The sequence below is a fragment of the Hipposideros armiger genome, unplaced genomic scaffold (genome assembly GCF_001890085.2).
Source record: "Hipposideros armiger isolate ML-2016 unplaced genomic scaffold, ASM189008v1 scaffold_103, whole genome shotgun sequence".
Taxonomy (NCBI): Eukaryota; Metazoa; Chordata; class Mammalia; order Chiroptera; family Hipposideridae; genus Hipposideros; species Hipposideros armiger.
This window is the reverse complement of record NW_017731453.1, coordinates 323,045-341,259: the sequence shown is the minus strand read 5'-3', so window position 1 is coordinate 341,259 and position 18,215 is coordinate 323,045. Positions and strand designations below refer to the sequence as shown.

Here is an 18,215-nt window from a genome sequence, read left to right as displayed (position 1 = left end):
TCTAACAGAGTGGAATGAGAGACTCTCCTTGTAGGCTTGAAGTAAGCGGCCATGTTGAAGAAGCCCATGAGGGAAAGGACTATAGATGACCTCTGGGATCTGGAGGTAGCCTCCAGCTGATAGTAAGTATCCAGGGTTCTTAATAATACAGTTTTGAGAAAATGAATTCTGCAGTTGCCTGAATGAGCTTACAAATGAATTCTTCCTCAGTCAAGAACCTAGAAGAGAATCTCAGCTCCGGCAAACATTTTTTTTAAAAGATTTTATTGGGGAGTTGGGGGAGGGAACAGCGTTGGGGAATCAGGGAGGGGGAACAGACAAGTTGCTGTCCTTTTGTTCTTCAGTCTAGTTGTGGAGGACGTTGCTTCACTGGCCAATGTTGGTATCATCATTGCGCTCTTCCCACGTGAGGCAGATCGGTCGCCGGCCATTGGACAGCCACTCACAATGGCTCACGGCAGCCCACTGCAGCCTATGCCGTCGCCAGCGACTCCCGGCAGCCCAGCTCCAGGTCGAGCTGTTGTTCAGCATCTTAGCTGTACAGGATTCAGCATCACTGGCCCTCATATGGGATATGAACTGGGGCCCTGCTGCTCACACCTGGCGTCCCAAGCCAGCTCTTAACCAACGAGCCACTTGGCTGGCCCTCCAGCAAACATTGTGACTGCAGGTCTATGACACTCTGAAATAGAGGATCCAACTAAGCCATGCCCACAGACTCCTGGTCCACAGAAACTGTGAGATAACAAATGTGTGCATTGTTTAAGACACCAAGTGTGTGCTAATTTCTTATATAGCAATAGAAAACTAATACGATGCAATATATGTGTTCCTGGAAAAACTCACAGTTTATACATCCATGCATCAAATACAAAAGTGTTTATGGGAAAAATAAGGTTGTGACAAACCACTTAAAAAATCATGCTATGGCATTAGCGGAGCACAAACAAAAACAAGGACAACAAAATCCTGGGAAAACTGAAAAGATGGTAAATTACTAACGCATAAAAGAATATTATAGTAAATAAACAGTTTAACATCGCCCAAAAGTGTGAAAGGTTAGTACTGCTAACCTGGTAGTTAGGACTGCTGAGTCATTTGGACAAAGAAAGGTCCAATGCACACGGCGCCGAGAGAACTGAATGATAAGTGCTTCCCAAGCAGGGGAGGTTGTCTAAGCCATTAGGAAAAGCAAGGTGGGGAATGGACATCATGTATAGCGTATGAGTTTGCTAGGGCTGCCATGACAAAGTACCACAGACTAGGGGGCTTAAACAATAGAAATGTATTGTCTCCCAGTTCTGGAGGCTGGAAGACCAAAATCAAGGTGTGGGCAGGGTTGCTTCCTACTGAGGGCTGAGAGAAGGATCTGTCCCAGGCCTCTCTCCTTGGCTGGTAGATGGCTGTCTCTCCCTATGTCTCTTCACATCATCATCCCTCTATGTATATCTCTGTGTCCAAATTTTCCCTTTTCATAAGGATACCAGTCATACTGGTTTAGAGCCCACCCTAATGACCTCATCTTAACACCTCTGGAAAGACCCTATCTGCAAATAAGGTCACATCGTGAGCTACTGGGGATTAGGATTCCAACATATACAGAGAGTGCCAAAAGAAACGGGTCCTAAAAACATGTATACACATTTTAAGAAAGGAAAAAACTGTATTAAAATTATGCTGAATGTAACCACTTTGAGCACCTCCTGTAATTGCAGAAGTCAAACGTGACTTGTATTCATCTTTTGTTATGGGTTTATATTGAGAATTACAATTTTAATAGTTTTTTCCTTTCTTAAAATGCAGATACATTTTTGTGGCACCCTCTGTATTTTTTTTGGGGGGGGGGACACAATTTAACACATAATGTGCAATTGACTCCTGTCTGGATTTCTGGATTCACTGTCAATGTACTTGCATTCAGCCCTGTTACTTAATGGTACAAAAGTTTACGCTGTGATGGGAAAGAAAAAGAGCATGAGCCAAATCAACTTCCCCATCATATTGATGTTATTACTAATCCTCAGTACAGAAATCTGCCCTCTAACAGAACAGTCTAGAAAGCATCTACAGCCTCCTTCACTCGAGTGTAATGACCCTACGTATGTGTATGTTCATACACATACACACACACACACACACACACAGACACAGACACACGCGTATATAAAAGGACATTTATCGAGTGCTCACCACATTCAATAAAGTAACTTGCCCACAGTCACACAGCCAGTAAATGAAATAATCAATAACCAGGAAGGAACTCCAGGTAGCTTTGCTCAACAGCCTATAGTCTTAACCATTACACTGTGGTGTATGTTATGACACAGATGGGAGAGGAGCCATCCACTGGGACTATAGGCATTGCTCTAAGCCAGTATTTGTTTCATACTGGGATCTCAAAGAAGGCTATTTAATGCTTTATTTCCATGTTCATGATAATCTAAAAAAAATTAATAAATGCATATTCTGCATTTTTGCATTATGATCTTCGAAAGAGTTCTGCCGTGTATCAGTGTCCCTGCATTTCCATTTGTGTTTAAGTGGCACTAAATGACCACCTAGAGTGACATCCTTTAGATGCTACTGCACTTTTTCTCACACTATGATCCACAAACTCTTGGGCACTTATGTTTTCTTGAGATAACTTGCCAAGTTTTTTAAATACTCATCTGGCCTAGGGTGAAGGCCTATCATGAACAAGTCAGAAAAGTAGAACATTACACACCAGACTTAAATTCAGAGTAGAGGGCATGGGACACCGAATAGGTCCTTTGGTCTGAAGTAAGAGGTAGGGACCTACCGTGGCCACCTCTACATGAAAACCAAATCTTGTATACTTCTCAATTTTGCTCTGGTTCTGTCCTGATCTACGAGATCAGACAATTAATTTCGCAAAGTCATCCTAGAAAAAGTGCTCCATCCCTCATTGCTGAATATCACTACAGTCACCTTCGAAGTACTCCCCTTGGGAAGCTATGCACCGATGCCAGTGCCTAGTCCACCTTCAAAGCAATTTTGGAGCTCATTTTCTGGAATGGCCATCACAGTGGCCGTCATCTTACCCTTGATGTCCTGAACATCATCAAAATCTCTTTCTTTCAATATTTCCTTTATCTTTGGGTAAAGAAAGAAGTCATTGGGGGCCAGGTCAGGTGACCAGGGAGGGTGTTCCAATACAGTGATTTGTTTCCTGGCTAAAAACTCCCTCGCAGTCAGTGCCGTGTGAGCTGGTGCATTGTCGTGATGCAAGAGCCATGAATTGCTGGCGAAAAGTTCAGGTCGTCTAACTTTTTCACGCAGCCTTTTCAGCACTTGCAAATAGTAAACTTGATTCACTGTGTGTCCAGTTGGTACAAATTCATAATGAATAATCCTTCTGATATCAAAAAAGGTTAGCAAGTTCGTTGCAACAAGTTTGTGAACTCAATTGTCAGACCTCGTATGTATATTTACATACGGAATGACAGAGTCTGAAATTGACTGATTGATTATAAGGAGTTGGCTCACATGATTATGGAGGCTGAGAAGTCCCAAGATGTCCGGTCAGTAAGTTGCAGTCTCAGGAGAGCTGCTGTGTATTTCCAGTCTAACTAAAGGCCTGGATACTAGGAGAGCCAATGGTGTAAGTACGAGTCACAAAGTTGGCAGGCTGAAGACCCAAGAAGAGCCAATGTGTCAGTCTGAGTTCAAAGACCAGAGAAGACCAATGTCCCAGCTGAAACAGTCAGGCAGGAGTTCCCTTTTACTCATCCTTTTTGTTCTTTAAGGTCTTCAAGTAATTGGATGAGGCCCAACCTCATTACGGAGGACAAGCTGCTTTACTCAGTCTACCGATTCAAATGTCAATGTCATCGAGAAATACCCTCACAGACACTCCCGGAATAATGTTTGGCCAAATGTCTGGGCATCTGGTGGCCTAGTCAGATTGAGAGAGAAAATGAACTATCACAAACCCCATAGTTTTGGTTACTACTGTGAATTTTTAAATCATTGTAACCTTGTTTAATTGGCTGTGGTGGCTATGTAGACGTGTTTTTGGTACCTTGTTCTTATGTGTACAAATTGCTGACTAAATCTTCTTCCTAAAACTTATTTTGTAGATGTTTTTGTATTTTCTATGTAGATAATCATATCATCTACAAATAACTTTCCTTCCTTTCTTTGAAAACAATAGACACCTTATTGCTTATTATCTGAAATTTTAGGAGTGGTTAGGAGTGTTGAATTTGTAGCCAACTTCCTGATTTCAATCACAGTTATGGAGCTTCGAGCATAATCTTAAATAAGTTATCTCACGTCTCTGTATCTCAATTTCATCATGATAGTTAGACCTAGCATATATCTTATATATAGCATATATATATGTGTATGTGTGTGTGTGTGTGTATATATATATATATATATATACACACACACACACACATACTGGTCATACCTCGAAGCATTGTTGTGAGAATTAAACATGAGGATTAAATTAAACAAATTTGATGGAAAGTAGTTATAATTTTTCTGGCTTTTATGTATCTTTTTTTCTAGTACAAGGGTACTTCCCCTTAGTTTAAACTCAGCTACACATTAAACAAATTTTTGTTAATCTTATCCCATATTTCTGTGTTTGTAGCAGGATAGAGCCTATCAGCTTACTCCTCTAGATTTCAGGAAGTTGCCAGGGTTAAGTTTTCCTTAAATTGTAGTCTAACTTTGACCTGTACCAAGTCACCTGGGGTGCTTGTTACAAAGGCAGAGTCCCTGACAGCCTAGATAACACCTACTAAAATACAACTTTGGAGCACGGTTCCTGGGAATCTGCATTTTAAATTAAAACATGGTAGGGGTAAAAAACAAAACAAACATGATAGGGGTGCACCATAAAGTTTAACAGACACCTTTTTGGGATTTCCAAATTCGTGCTCCAGGATGGGAAAGACAAGAAAAGCCCTATCGAAGAGTATCCAATTTCAAAGAATTCTTTACTTGATTTTCCATGTGAATCAATTCCCAGTGTCACAAAGTTAAGGGGAAATCCTCAAAGTGGCAGAATAATAGTCTTTTCCTTAATTTCAGAGCATTGTTGACTTAATTTCAGAGCTTCGATAGTGAGTTCCCGTGTTTGAGTGCCCATTGTGTGCACTTCCCTAGCAGAGCTGAAACAAGCAAGGTAATCTCATACTGAGCACTCACATACTGGACTCCAAATCTGGTTTGGTTTAGGTGAAGACAAGGAGGAATTTTCCACTTTGAGCTTACTGGTAGCTGTAGTGACATCTGTTTGAAAAACCTTCTCACACCAATTAAGTGTGGCATATTTTAATTTAGCTCAATAAGTTTGAATAAGTTTGGATTGTGTAACTCAAAGCTTTTTTGTTTTTAGGAGACATTTTCAACCACATTACAGTTTAGTACCTAACCCAGTGAGTTCAATGGTTGCTAAGGGACTATTCAGTTTATGTTTGAACCATCAAAGCTACACCTTCAATAGACATAGAGTTAAGGTTAAGAGATGCAATCAGGCAGCTGGGAAATGTCCTTCTAAATGTGAAAGGATGATTACAGGGCTCACTGTGGAGGCACAGTGCTAATGAGTATTTTTCTTCTCTCTTTCCATATTTAAATAAAGGATCAGGTATGCTGAGCATTCAGCTAGCTAACTTTGAACTCCGGAACAAAACTCAGCATCTTATTACTGGTTGTTTGAGGAACTGAGGTCTTGATCAATGGAAGGAAGACTCCTCCTGCACAGGCATTTGCCGAGAAGAGGAATGTGCTCAAGAAAAGGTCACAAAACATCTCCGAGGGGACCAGAGGTGCAGGAGCCAATGATACTACTCACAGAAAGAAGATTTGGCCTGCTGAAAAAAATCTTGCCCCATCCTGATCTCACAGAGGTTCTATGTATATAAAGTCTTGATTCTTCCCAAGTATTCTGAGGGCTGAACACATGCCATGCCTGCCCACTCACTACATGCTAGCATCTAAGAAAATAAACACACACACACACACACACACACACACTTATGACTGTTTACCAGGAGTCGAGGTCAATGAAATAATAATTTCCCAAGTGTAGCCTCCCTTAGGAGGACCAGTCCTTAGGGCCTCTTGAAAGCTACCTTTTTTTTAATTGGAAAACAGAGTGTTTTGCCAGGACCCATCAGCTCCATGTCAAGTAGTTGTTTCAATCTAGTTGTGGGGGGTGCAGCTCAGTGGCCTATGTGGGGATCGAACCAGCAACCTTGGTGTTACGAGCCTGCGCTCTAACCACCTAAGCTAACCGGCCGAACTTGACAGCTACTTTTAAGTTACAAAAGCTTTTCACAGAAAATTAGGCAGGTATGTCGAAACTGAAACCATTCTTGCAAAAGTGTAAACTACTTCAAGGAAAAGGGTAGAATTGGAAGACATGTTACATTTAGGGAAGACAGTGGCTGTATTAATAGTGGCAACATTAAGCTGTGATGAATAAGAAGGATTAGCAAGTAAAATATGAAATTGACCTTAGGTACTGAGTTCTTTCGATCTTGCTTTAGATCATAACCTATTAGATAGATCAGCAGTGTTTATTAATGTGCAATTTTAGCAAAGAAGCATTTGGGTATTTTCTGCTCATAGGCAGACTCTTCCAGAGAGAACTGCTGCTGCAAACCCTTGAGAACATCCTGTCATCTGTCCTCAGACTATGGCTTTCAAGGCTCATTTCCCGAGGGAAGGCCTTCTACTGGAGGATTGGCCAGGGCCTCGGGCACGTTTCTGCCATTTCTGAAAGCCCTTCTTGCCAATCCCTGACTCCCACCAATCTGAACTCCCCTGAGGTTCCCTGAGTCAGCTGTCCCTGCAGTGAGGATCCCTCAGGCCAGGCCGGCTGAGAAGCGGAAGTGTCTGTGGTGTCTGGTTTTGCTCAGTCACCTGACGGGAATCTTACATATAAAAGGAGACTATTAAGATAGAGACAGAGAAGAAGCACAATGACCACTTCAGGGGGGAAAAGAGGTGAAAAGAGTGTCCCTGTGCCTGCTGTGTTTGGATATTTCTGAAATCTACGTTTGCAATTTCTTCCTTTTCTGAGCCTTGGACTCCTTGACACCTTGGAAAGGAAATCCAAGAAGGAAGGCTCAGGCAGGGGGCAGAGGGGCTGGAGTGCGATCTGCTCCTCGCCGCGCAGAGTGGGGCGAGTGGACAGAGTAACGATGACACTGGGTGTGCTGGGTCTGCGCTGAAAGAGGATGTCTGATGATACGACGAGAATGCAGGGAAGTCGCACCTACGCAGGCCCAGGTGAGATGAGAAACGGGTTGGGAAGGCATCCCACAGGAGGTGCCCCACGAGCTGGATCCTAATACAGAAGTAGGAGTTCCTACATAGAATAAGGGGGCGGCGCAGTGCAGCCTCAGGAGGCAGGGCGGGTTGAAAAGCACAGGTCTAAATCCACTGGCAAAAGACACCCCAACATAGTCAGAAATCCGAGGCAGGCAGATGACCTCGGCAGGGCAATCATCACGAAGAGGAAGTATTTTTTGGGGGGTGGGAGGATAGGGGTAACTGGTGAAGTTTGGGGGGGTGCCCCAGTCATCCTGAGACTCCTGTGAGGGAGCCAGGCTGTGGGGACCCTCCCTACCCAACTAAGCTGGGCCAGCCAGCTTTCGTCTTGCGGAATTGTGGGGTGAGGATCTCAGCCTGAGGTCAGCCTGTGATGGCATTGGGGTGAAAAGTTAAGGGACATATAGGCTTGGGCAGCCATTTCCTGCCTCCAGGATGCCCTTGAAGGAGAGTGCAACTTCAAGAGCGGCTGAGAGTAAAAGGTGGAAAGCTTGCAGAGACAAAGAAATGGGGGGCCTCCGAGAGTGAGAGCTAGGCTGGCCCGTTCCTGCCTCCAATTCACTGCAGGAGAAACAGCCTCTCTGCAAAGCGTGGCATGAGCAGACACAAAGAGAGAAGCGATGACAAGACAGCCACGGCCAGGACATGTCGTGGGTCCTTTCCGTGTTTGACTGTGGTCTCTCTCAGGGCCCAGCTGGCCATTCTGCCCTTGGCTTTTGCAATGTCTCCTCATTCCCTTCCCATAAATTCTGCCTTTGTTCCAAATCGCATTGACGGGGACTCTGATTCTAGCCCCCCAATCCCTGGTAGAGACACAGGGAGACCAAGCAGGATGCGAGACCCAAACATGGCAGGCGCTGTGGGGACAGGGAGGGCAGGCCCCACACCTTCTGGGCTAACCAGGTCTGGAGGGCGAGGGCAGACTGAAGAAGGCTGCAGGCTCCTTAAGGGGACACAGTGAGGACCTACCCAGCGACAGCAGCTTGTTTAGGTCTGCGGCATCACCTCCTGGTACAGGATCCTTTGGGTTCCGTCCTCTGGGTCAGGACCTCTGAGTGAAGGTCAGGCCACATCCTGAAAGGTCATCGATCCCTAGAAAGTCAAAGAGAGGCAGAGATATTGGTCCTGTGGCCACAGGATGGGATTAGTGTCTGTCACTCAGTAATTGGAAAAGATCCAGGGGAACCTAAGGTCCGTATCACTGTGCATCTCCTGAGGGCCTAGCTCTGTGCTGGGCTCAGGGGGAGGCAGATGCTACCTTTGAACAGAATACAAATGTGTCCGAGTGAAAAGTCTTCCATGGGGGAAGCCATCGGAAAATGACACAACAGCAAGCCCTGTGTCCCGAGAGGAGCAGATAGATAGTAAGCACTGGAGGATGTCAGAGGGAGGAGGAAATCATTTTAACAATAATCCTAACACCAATAATGATAGCAGCAGCTGCTGAGTCTTTCTGGTCCTCAGCAGGTGCCTGGCTCCGTGCTGAGCGCTTCACATGCCATATTAAAGTGATGAAACGTCCCCAGCACCGGAGTCAGACAGACTCCTCCGTTTGAATCCCACTCCTTGAATCTGACACTTGCTGGCTGTGTGACCTTGGGGGTGTCACTTCATTTCCCTGCGTGCCAATGTCTGTATCAATACACTGATAGTTGCCATTTCAGCAGGTATTGTGAGAATGAAAGAGAACTGCTCACGAGGCAGATGCTGGAAGGCCGGGCTCATGTCTGTCCTTGGTGTGTTTTTGCAACTTGTACTCATCTTCCCACGGCCCATTGAGGTCAACACTATCATCATCTCCTTGTGACAGGCAGCGCGCTAAGGCTCAGGGAGAGGCAACCAGAAGTCAAACAGAGTCTCATGTCTAATAAGCACAGATCTGACCTCAGGTCCCTCTGGCTCAGGGTCCATGTGTATCACCCACATATTGCTCCATCACCACAATGGGGTGGAGGATGAACATCCAGCAAATGATCTCACAGTCTGGCCCTCAGGGACATGTCTCAGCAAAGGGCCCCTCAGTCACCACACAGGCCCATGTGCTTCCCTCTGCCTGGAATAGACCCATGCCCTCCTCATCCCTAAGCCTAAACCCACTCTGCAATCTTGACTTTCAGTGTCACCCCCAGGTTAAGTATCGTCATGGTTAAGAGTGGAAGCTCTGGTGGCTGACATACTGAGCTTGCGTTTCTACTACTTGAGAGCTCTGTGACCTTGGGCAGGTAACTTAACTTCTCTGAGCCTCAAGTTCCTCTCCTATAAAGATAACAGAATCTCATTCTAAGGAGGTGAGAGTTAAAGTGGTACATTATGACTGCATATCAAGGGCTCAAGGAAGACCAACTTTGATGATTGTTTTGTTTTTAGTATTTTCCCCACTTGCTCCCTCACCATCCTGGAAAATCTCAACCCAGCTTGCATCTTTGCTTTTGTAATTGTGCCAAGTTCCCTGCACCAAAAAAAAAAAAAAAGCCAACATGAGGGCAGGCAGGGACAGGGGCTATTTTAGCTAGAACTGCCAGGAAAAGCATCTTCAAAGAAGGGGCATTTGAACAGAGCCTGGAAGGATGGAAAAGGGCAGCCAAGCAGACATGCGGTGACGTCGGTGTTCCGGTAAGAGGGAACTCCACGGGCAAAGGTGGGGAAGTGGGAACAGCTGGGCAGATTCAGGTTTGCATGGCGGGATGGCAGTTGAGGAAGGGAAGAAGATAAGGAGACAAGGTCAGACATGGTCCCTCAGGAGGGGGCATTCCAAAGCATGGCAGGGAGGTTGGACTTATTCTAAGTGTGATAACAGCCCCGGAAGGGGAGCGAGCGCCGTGCCCTCATTTACGGGGCCTCCGATACAGACCAGCAGGGCTCTAAGGCCTGTGGATACACCATGAAGAGCTCACATTGCAGGGCTGGAGACAGGTCATCCCCCAGGAATTTAAAAAATGATCAAGAGAATCCTGAAGATACCAAAATAAGAGTGAGATGAGAGAGATTGGGGGTAACTTTCCATGGGGCAACCATGAAAGGCTTCTCAGTGGAGGGGACACTGGGGGGGGGGCTAGGATGAGGTGAGGGATCGAGCCATGTGGATGACAAATTTAAAAATAAGGCAAGTCCTGGGGTAACCGGTTAGCTCAGTTGGCTAGAGTATGGTGTTGCTAACACCAAGGTTGCCAGTTCGATCCCCGCATGGGCCACTGTGAGCTGCGCCCTCCCTAAAAGAGTCAATTATGCCATTGTAGCATGAAAGCAATGTGTACCCAATGACCACGGCTGTTCCCCATGAAAATTATAAAAAAATAAATAAAAATAAGGCAAGACCTGACAACGATCAGGGCTATGATGAGAGTAAACAGGATGGCTGCTGGAGTTAACTGGGCCTGGCACACGTTTACAGCTAAGGGGACGCCTGGGTTCAAATGACAGTGCTGCCTACTAGCTGCAAGAACTTGCACAGGACTCAATCTCTGTGCCTCTGCGTCTTCATCTGTCATAGGGCTGTTGTTGGTATCAAACGCTTTAGTAATACATGGCAAGTGCTGGGTATTTTCTTTTACTGGCCACAGGATGAACACTTTGGAAAACCCTTGTGGTGCAAATAAGGTGACGAGCTTTTGAGAACATGGGTGGCTTTCCTGCTTTTTCAGCACATAAGAGAATGTGACATTTAAGACACTTGATCTTAATCCAAGGTTTAGAAATAATTCTTCAAACCGTTAGTAAGAATTTGCGCAAATGTAACTAGTTAAATCTGTACATTTTACATTTCTGTTGTGTTTTTATTTCGAGAAATGTTGAAAGACGCAATGATTTCATAAATCAATCAATACATTCTGAGGGCAGTGTGGTGTTAGCTCCTTCAGCGATGCCGCCTGCCTGCTGCCTGCTCCCCTGAAGAAACGGCTCAAGGAACCTTCCAGGGAAACACTAGATCACCCCTCCTCCTGCCGAGGGCCTCAAACAGCTGGATGTGTCGGCACACTCTTGCCCTGGTCTGGCCTGGGTTTCTCTAGCGGCCTAGCTAACTTTTGTCTTGTTCTTAGGGAATAGACACAAGGTCCTGCTGAGCCCACAAGACACTAAACATACTCCATCCCATGGCTCGGTCTGTCTATCCCTGCCTGGCTCCATCTCCGCTACAGGCCTTCCTTCTGTCGCCTAACAGCCAGAACCCCCTGGCACTGAAGGCCCCTCCCCTGTGGAGGCAGCGCCAGTGATGCCCCCCTCCTACGCGTACCCTCCGGCCCTTCCGTCTCTCACTTCTGGCCCATGTGAAATGATAACATTAAGATTCCCTCCCCGAAACCTGATCCCCAGGCTATGCCCTGGTCCAGGTCTAAAGCCCCCCTGGATCTCCCTACTGTACACCCCTCCTAAAACCGCAGCTGCAACAGCTCAAAAACCACCAAGTCCAAAATCCAACCTTTGACCTTTCCCCCAGAACCTACTCCATCCACGCAAGTTCTCCATTCTTCCAGATGTTCAGCAAAAAAAAAAACAACAGGAAAAAAAAAAAACTTAGGATGGTACTTCATTCCCTACTTTCGCTGGCATCATCTGATGCAGCAGGAAGCCCTGGGGGCTCTATCCTGAGGCTCTATCTGGAATCGGGTTCCTTGGGCCTGCTCCACCGCCATCACTCCGGTCTGGACCCCATCATAAACTCTCCCCACCCCTACCTTCACCTGGCTCCCTCCAGCCCCCAACATCCCCTGAGCAACCTTTGGGAAAATTTTAAATTCTGACCCCAGATTGTGTCCCTCTTCTGTTCACAATGCCCCATGGCTTGGAGCGCCCTGGGAATGAAGGCCCAGCAGTTCAGGTTGCCACTTCAGGTGTGACTCCCATCATGCTCTCTATTCCTTTCAGCCACCACAGGGATCCTGGGTTTCCCCCAAGGTTTCCCAAATGCTCCCGATTCAGTAGCACATTTAGGCCTTTTCACAAACTGGCTCCTCTGCCTGCACGTCGCCCACATCTCTCACTGGCTGTCAGCTATGGGGACCCCCACTCACGAGCACCCCACTGTCCTGACCACAGCGGCCTGGGCTTAATGATCTGAGCAGGCGCCCTCATTCGGGGCTTTGGGATTCGGGTCGGGTGACGACCTGGGAACGGCAGCACCCACCTGCGCCAGGTCCAACAGCGCAGCCGCCGCCATCGGAGCCTGCAGGCGGAGTGAGGCCAGGAGCAGCGGGCGACAGGGCGGGAATCCGGGCTCCGTCGTTCCCAGCGACGGGTGACACCGGGCGGCGACAGTGCCAACCCTCAGACCTGCATCTGTGCAGCGGGGACAACGTTTTCTCTCCCGTCACCTCGGGTATGGCATAGTGCTGCGGAGCCTCTCATCCGGTGGCCTAGGCCCAGCACAGATAAAATAACCGCCGCGAGAACAGGGCCAAGGTCCCGCCCCGATGTGGCGCCAAATGCACGGAAACATCCCTCTCCGGGTTTTCCATTGGCTCGCGGTGGAGAGCCTTCTGGGTAATGTAGTTCCGCAGCCCAGGCAACGGCTAAGGGCCTGGGAGCTATTATAATAAACGTGGTCTCATTCCATACACCTGGCCTAAAGTTTTAAAGTCAGTTTTGTAAATATCACAATTTTCAGTCAGGGACAAGAGAAAAAAGACTTCCGACAGGACCATGGTGGCAAAGATGGAGGAGTCATGCCAAGTGGCCCTGAAGCAGGTAAACTAGGGTGGCTCTTCAGTCTGGTTCCCTCAGGAAAAAAAAAAAAAAGAGAGAAAGAACTCTCTCCTGCCTGTATAGTTAGAGATTGTGTTCCAAACCAGCAAGCAGTACTATTTTATCCAGATATTTCTTACTGCATATCCTGAGATACATTCAATCCCTTTTAGGAATTTGAGACCTAGGTGGGAAAAAAAAAGTGACTTACCAAGTGTCATTTCCTGTGGGGACAGTGGCTACAGCGGTCACAGCACTTGTGAACAGGGACCATCTGAACCCTGAGTAAAAGTTTGGGATACCATGATCTCGTCTGCTTGCTGGAAAGAGATTATCATTTCACCTGAAGACTCAGCCAGTGTCTGCATAGGGAGTTGAGATTATGTCAGAAAAACAGTTGTGAAATGTCTACTTAATTAAAGCTACTAATAATGATTATGCAGTTATTTATTGTAAGCTAATGGCAGAAATAGCTCTGGGTAACATGTCTGACATATGAAAAAGACTTTTTTGACCAGGTCTGGTAAAAAAAAAAAAAAAAGACTTTTTTTGACCAGGGAACACTGCAGTCTGAGAAGCTGACAACATGGTTACATTGGAAACTGGGCTAATCTGAGGCTTTGACTTTCTAAAGTGGGATGCTTTTATCATTCTTGAGAACACTGAGCAATACCGACTTGGAGAGATGCAAAGTGGGAACTGAGAACAGGGCTTCCAGAATGGTAATGACCAAGTGATAATTCAGAAAAGAGCTTTCAGAATGGTAATGACCAAGGGCTCCCATAATTACTCATAAGTAACTCGTTGGTTTAACCGACTGTTACTTAGCTTCTCTCCTCTCCGCAGACCCCTAAATTGTGGCTCACTCTCAAGCTTAAACAAGGACTAGGGTGCAGCTCATTTCTGACTGTCCACAAGAGAAATATTTCCTGTTAAACTGCCCCAATCCTGCTGTCTATTCACCCCCCACAGCTTCCCCACCCCTCGGCAAAGTTCCTGCTAGCCCCACATATCCCTCCCTATTACGACAAGCTTTTTTCTGTTTGATTTTGAGACACCCGTGGATCTTGTGGAGACAGTATTCTCTCTATTGCAGTAGTCTTTTCAAATAAAGTCTCCCCTTAGCTGACTCTGCGTTTGTTTTATTTGACAGTTGCACAGTGCCATGACTGGACTCAAGATTGGACTGCACTCAGGGAACCCTGTTATCCCCGCCCAGGTAACTAATGGCACCTTGCAAATCCTTTGAACTCCTCTCTTGAATTTGGGAATCCATTGGTGAATTCACTTCTCATATCAGTGCTCTGCGCATCATGTGTGTTATAGCATGGTAAGGAGTGACTTTGAGTCTTTTGAGCAAAGAAAGTTTTCTTTGGCATTTTGAGTGCACTCATTCCCTGAGTTTTGAGCAGCAAACTCCCCTACCTACTCTTCTGTGTTTCTTTGGCTCCCCTAGAGGGGGTTGGGGAGGGAATTTCCTTGGCCTGTCAGGCAGGGACAGTGCCAGGGAATAATTTAGCATGAGTCTTTCCTGGCTCCTTTAAAGTCTTCTGTCTGATTTAAGTAACTAGTCCTATGGGTAACTCTCACTCTATTTCTTCTTCCCCTGCTCTACTGTTATGGCATTCATTGAGCTCAATATCTTGAAAATGGCAAAATTTTGCTAAAGGCAACTTAGAGCTTCAATGGCCTCTTTGGGAAACATGGGGTCTCCCCATACTGTCTCATCAATTACCTAACCCTTCCCATCACCCCACTCTCCATCCTTCTTTCTCCTTTTCATGACCTTCAGACTCCCCTTCAACTCCCTTGAATCCTTTGCTCTCTCTGGCCCCCTTCAACACTCCTACCTCCTCCATCCCTCTATCCAACTCTGCTGATCCATTTCCACCCCACTTCAGCCCTTCAATGTCCTATAGTCACTTGAGCTCGAGGCCCCTCTCTCTGTTGAGGACTCCGAGGTCCCAAGAGCAAACACTCAGTGCTGAGAAAGCTAATTGGAAACAGGCTGGATGATTTATTAACTCAGATGAGCTTTACAGATACCCAGTCGAGCTTTAGAGACACTCAGATGTCACGTGGTGCGTTCTCAGTCCATCACCCACAATTCAGTCCACAGCCTCCATAAGATGACATATCAAGACAGAGAAAATCTTAAGGGTCTCCTCCACTAATATTGTTGGGGACACTTCAGCTCTCCTATTGAGTAGGTAACCTCAACTTGCTCTATCTACCAGAAATGCAACCCTGATTTTTTAAAAACATGTAAAGGTGGTCAAGGGCAAGAGCCAGCTCTTTTATATAAAACCAATGAGTTAAATTTTTTTATTTAAAGCTATTAGTTTTCTATTTGTGCCTGGCTGGGTACTTACATATGTATATTATGTATGTCATTTTCCTACCGCCAGATAGTGCCACCATATTAGACTATAAAATACCTTAAAGGAATTATATTCTGATTGTCTTAGAGACAAATAAGTACCTGTACTTCTGTAAATTAAATATTCCTAAAATTCTCAAAAGTTAAGGAAATGTAACAGCTAAGACTTTCAAAAATATTCTTGTAGAAATAAGCCCACATATTTTAAAAACTCAAGTTCATATGATTTAAGTAAACCTTGGCAAACGTGACTAGTTTAATGAAATCAGCTATGTCTCCTGAGTTATAAAGTTTAGACAAAATATAAGCATACATCTTTATTCTATTTGGGATATTGTTCCTAAACTTATACAGGTTTACTGATTGAATAGACTAGCACTACATCTATTAAATATTTAAGGTTATAAAAAATGTAAATTGATGTTCAGCTAAATTAAATCATTATCCTGACAAATTCATATTAACACTATGTTTTATATTATGTCAGCTTGAAACAGTTTTTAAGATCTTTTTTTGTATTAAAACCTTTAGACTTATGCTAAATTAATGAGTCAATATTTATTAAATAACTAGGTCATTTTTAAATTAGATAAAATACTGAAATATTAATTACTAAGCATACTTTTAAAGCTACATATGTTTGGATCTATTAATAAACATATTCATTTTTACCTCATTGAAACGTTGTACTGTAAGGGATAGCTATGACTATAAAACTATTGTGAAATGTATATTTATAAGCGCTGCTAGTCTGCTACAAAATACTATATGACAGACAGTTCAGAAGTACCCACCTCCTGGTTTTCTCCAAAATATAAGTTCCTGTGAATGAATGTTATAATCAGCTTATGTGAATAAAACGACTAGGAGCACTAGTAGCATATGAAAACAACACTGTATGTAAAGTATAGAAGATATATTTTTATTAAGAAAAAATGTTTTGTCCTAAAGTAAAATGACTGGTTGTTCCAAAATAAAAAAGAAGAAAATGTAGGATAAAACTTGGCTGGATATAAACAGCTGTAAAGGGGAATTTTATTTTATGTGTTCAAGCTGGAGAAGGATTAGTGGGTTTATTTATAATTTTTTAAAAAGTAAATTTAATGTCAAATATTATACTAAGGCAAAACTGGAATTTGGTTTTTCTCTCAGTAGAATGACAAAATTTTCTTCGATTGTTGATCTTCTCTTAAAAAGAAATTATAAAAATGTTCCTTTGGTTTCTAAGTAATTTGCCTAAAGGGCAAAAGTACTGTGTCGTATCAGAGTAATTCCCTGGGTTTTTGTGTTGATTTTATCGTATCCATGATTAAGAAACTCAAGTCTTTTCAATTTTAAAAGTTCTAAAGTTCTTTACAAACTGCCACATTTTTCAGTTTTTACTCTGGGAAATAACCAGGATTGTGGACAGTCTTGCCAATCTACCAACGTGATCATCATAGAACTACAATTCCAACAAATGGGCCTCTAACATTGCCTGGCATTGGACGTGATCGGGACTTCCCAGAGGGGCTCTTACACAATGGTCAGTGGTTAGAAGTGGCTGCTGTGCCTGTGTTCCCCTAAACATCTCTGCTGTCTATGCCATCACCAAAAATATTCAAAACACAAACCAGCAAATTCATCAGATCGCCACTGCGATTCTCACTCTGCCATCTAAGGACACTTTGGGTCCAATGTCTTGGAGTTCTCTTGACTGGCACCCTTCCAACCTCAGATGTTGGTTTTACTCCCTTATTCAACTTTTTTTTTTTTTTTTTTTAGCTGAGCCGTCCTGCTACCTGTTGGCAGCTCAGCGGCTGCTCAGCTCGGGCTGGACTCGAACCGCTGTTGCTCAGAGCTCAAACTCTTGAGNGCGGCTGCTCAGCTCGGGCTGGACTCGAACCGCTGTTGCTCAGAGCTCAAACTCTTGAGCGAGCTCTTAACCAACTGAGCCACTCGGCCGGCCCTCCCTTATTCAACTTTTAATGATCATTCTTTTAAATTACATTCGCAGGCATACCTGTCACCAGTGCTTTATCTCTAAGACCCTCCAACAGCTGTCAGTTGACAAGATGCTCAACATGTAATACAACTAATCCCTCAAAGCCAACAAGAACGTGGAGGCCAGCTCAGCCCTGAAAACTAGTTTGACCAACGTTAACCTCACGATGACTATCCATAATAGTGTTGAAAGTCAGGCTTTGCTTATCTTAAACAACAACAGCGGGGACTGACCAAGTGCTCACAATGATCTGTAATGTACCCATGACTTGGTTTGACCCAACTTTAGTCAGGCTTCTCTCCTCCTCACAGGCCCCTGAACTTTGGCTCACCCCCACGCTTAAGAAAGCACTAAGATGCTGACATCTCCCTCCCCACCCCCTTACAGCTCATTCTGAGAATCAACTAACCACGCACAGAAACATTTCCTGTTAAACCATCATGCTGTCTGCTTGCCCCCACCACTTGCTGCCCACCAAGTTCCTGCTATCCTTGATTACCCTTCCCTATGAAAGAAACACCTTTTTCTGTTCAGTTTTGAAACACATGCAGAACTTGTGGGCAGAGCATTCTTCCCTATCACAATAGTGTTTTCTTTTCTTCATTTTTGCTTTTGTTTTGCAATAGTGTTTTCAAATAAAGTTTCTTCTTACCTAATTGTGGATTTGTTTTCATTCGACAGTAAAAATGAACAGGAATTCTGTGGTGTGATGTTTATTTCTCACTCAGCAGATATTAACTAAACCCCTACTGTTTCAGACACAGCTGTGGGAACAAGGGACATATCAGTAACCAAAGGGATATGGATCCCTGCCCTCAGGGAGCCTATGTTGTGGTCAAGGACGATGGGAGGTAAACA

The 18,215-nt window shown here is 44.7% G+C and overlaps 2 long non-coding RNA genes across 2 annotated transcripts; one reads left to right on the top strand and one right to left on the bottom strand.

Annotated features, from left to right (window-relative positions):
- Positions 1-589: 589 nt before the first annotated feature.
- Positions 590-12,712, bottom strand: LOC109384843 (uncharacterized). The gene is made up of 3 exons (XR_002124499.1): positions 12,437-12,712; positions 8,284-8,406; positions 590-682 (listed from the first exon to the last, which is right to left on the bottom strand). It is a non-coding gene; the product is annotated as an uncharacterized LOC109384843 (long non-coding RNA).
- A 125-nt stretch (positions 12,713-12,837) lies between these two features.
- Positions 12,838-17,902, top strand: LOC109384838 (uncharacterized). The gene is made up of 3 exons (XR_002124496.1): positions 12,838-12,996; positions 14,147-14,212; positions 17,370-17,902. It is a non-coding gene; the product is annotated as an uncharacterized LOC109384838 (long non-coding RNA).
- Positions 17,903-18,215: the final 313 nt, after the last annotated feature.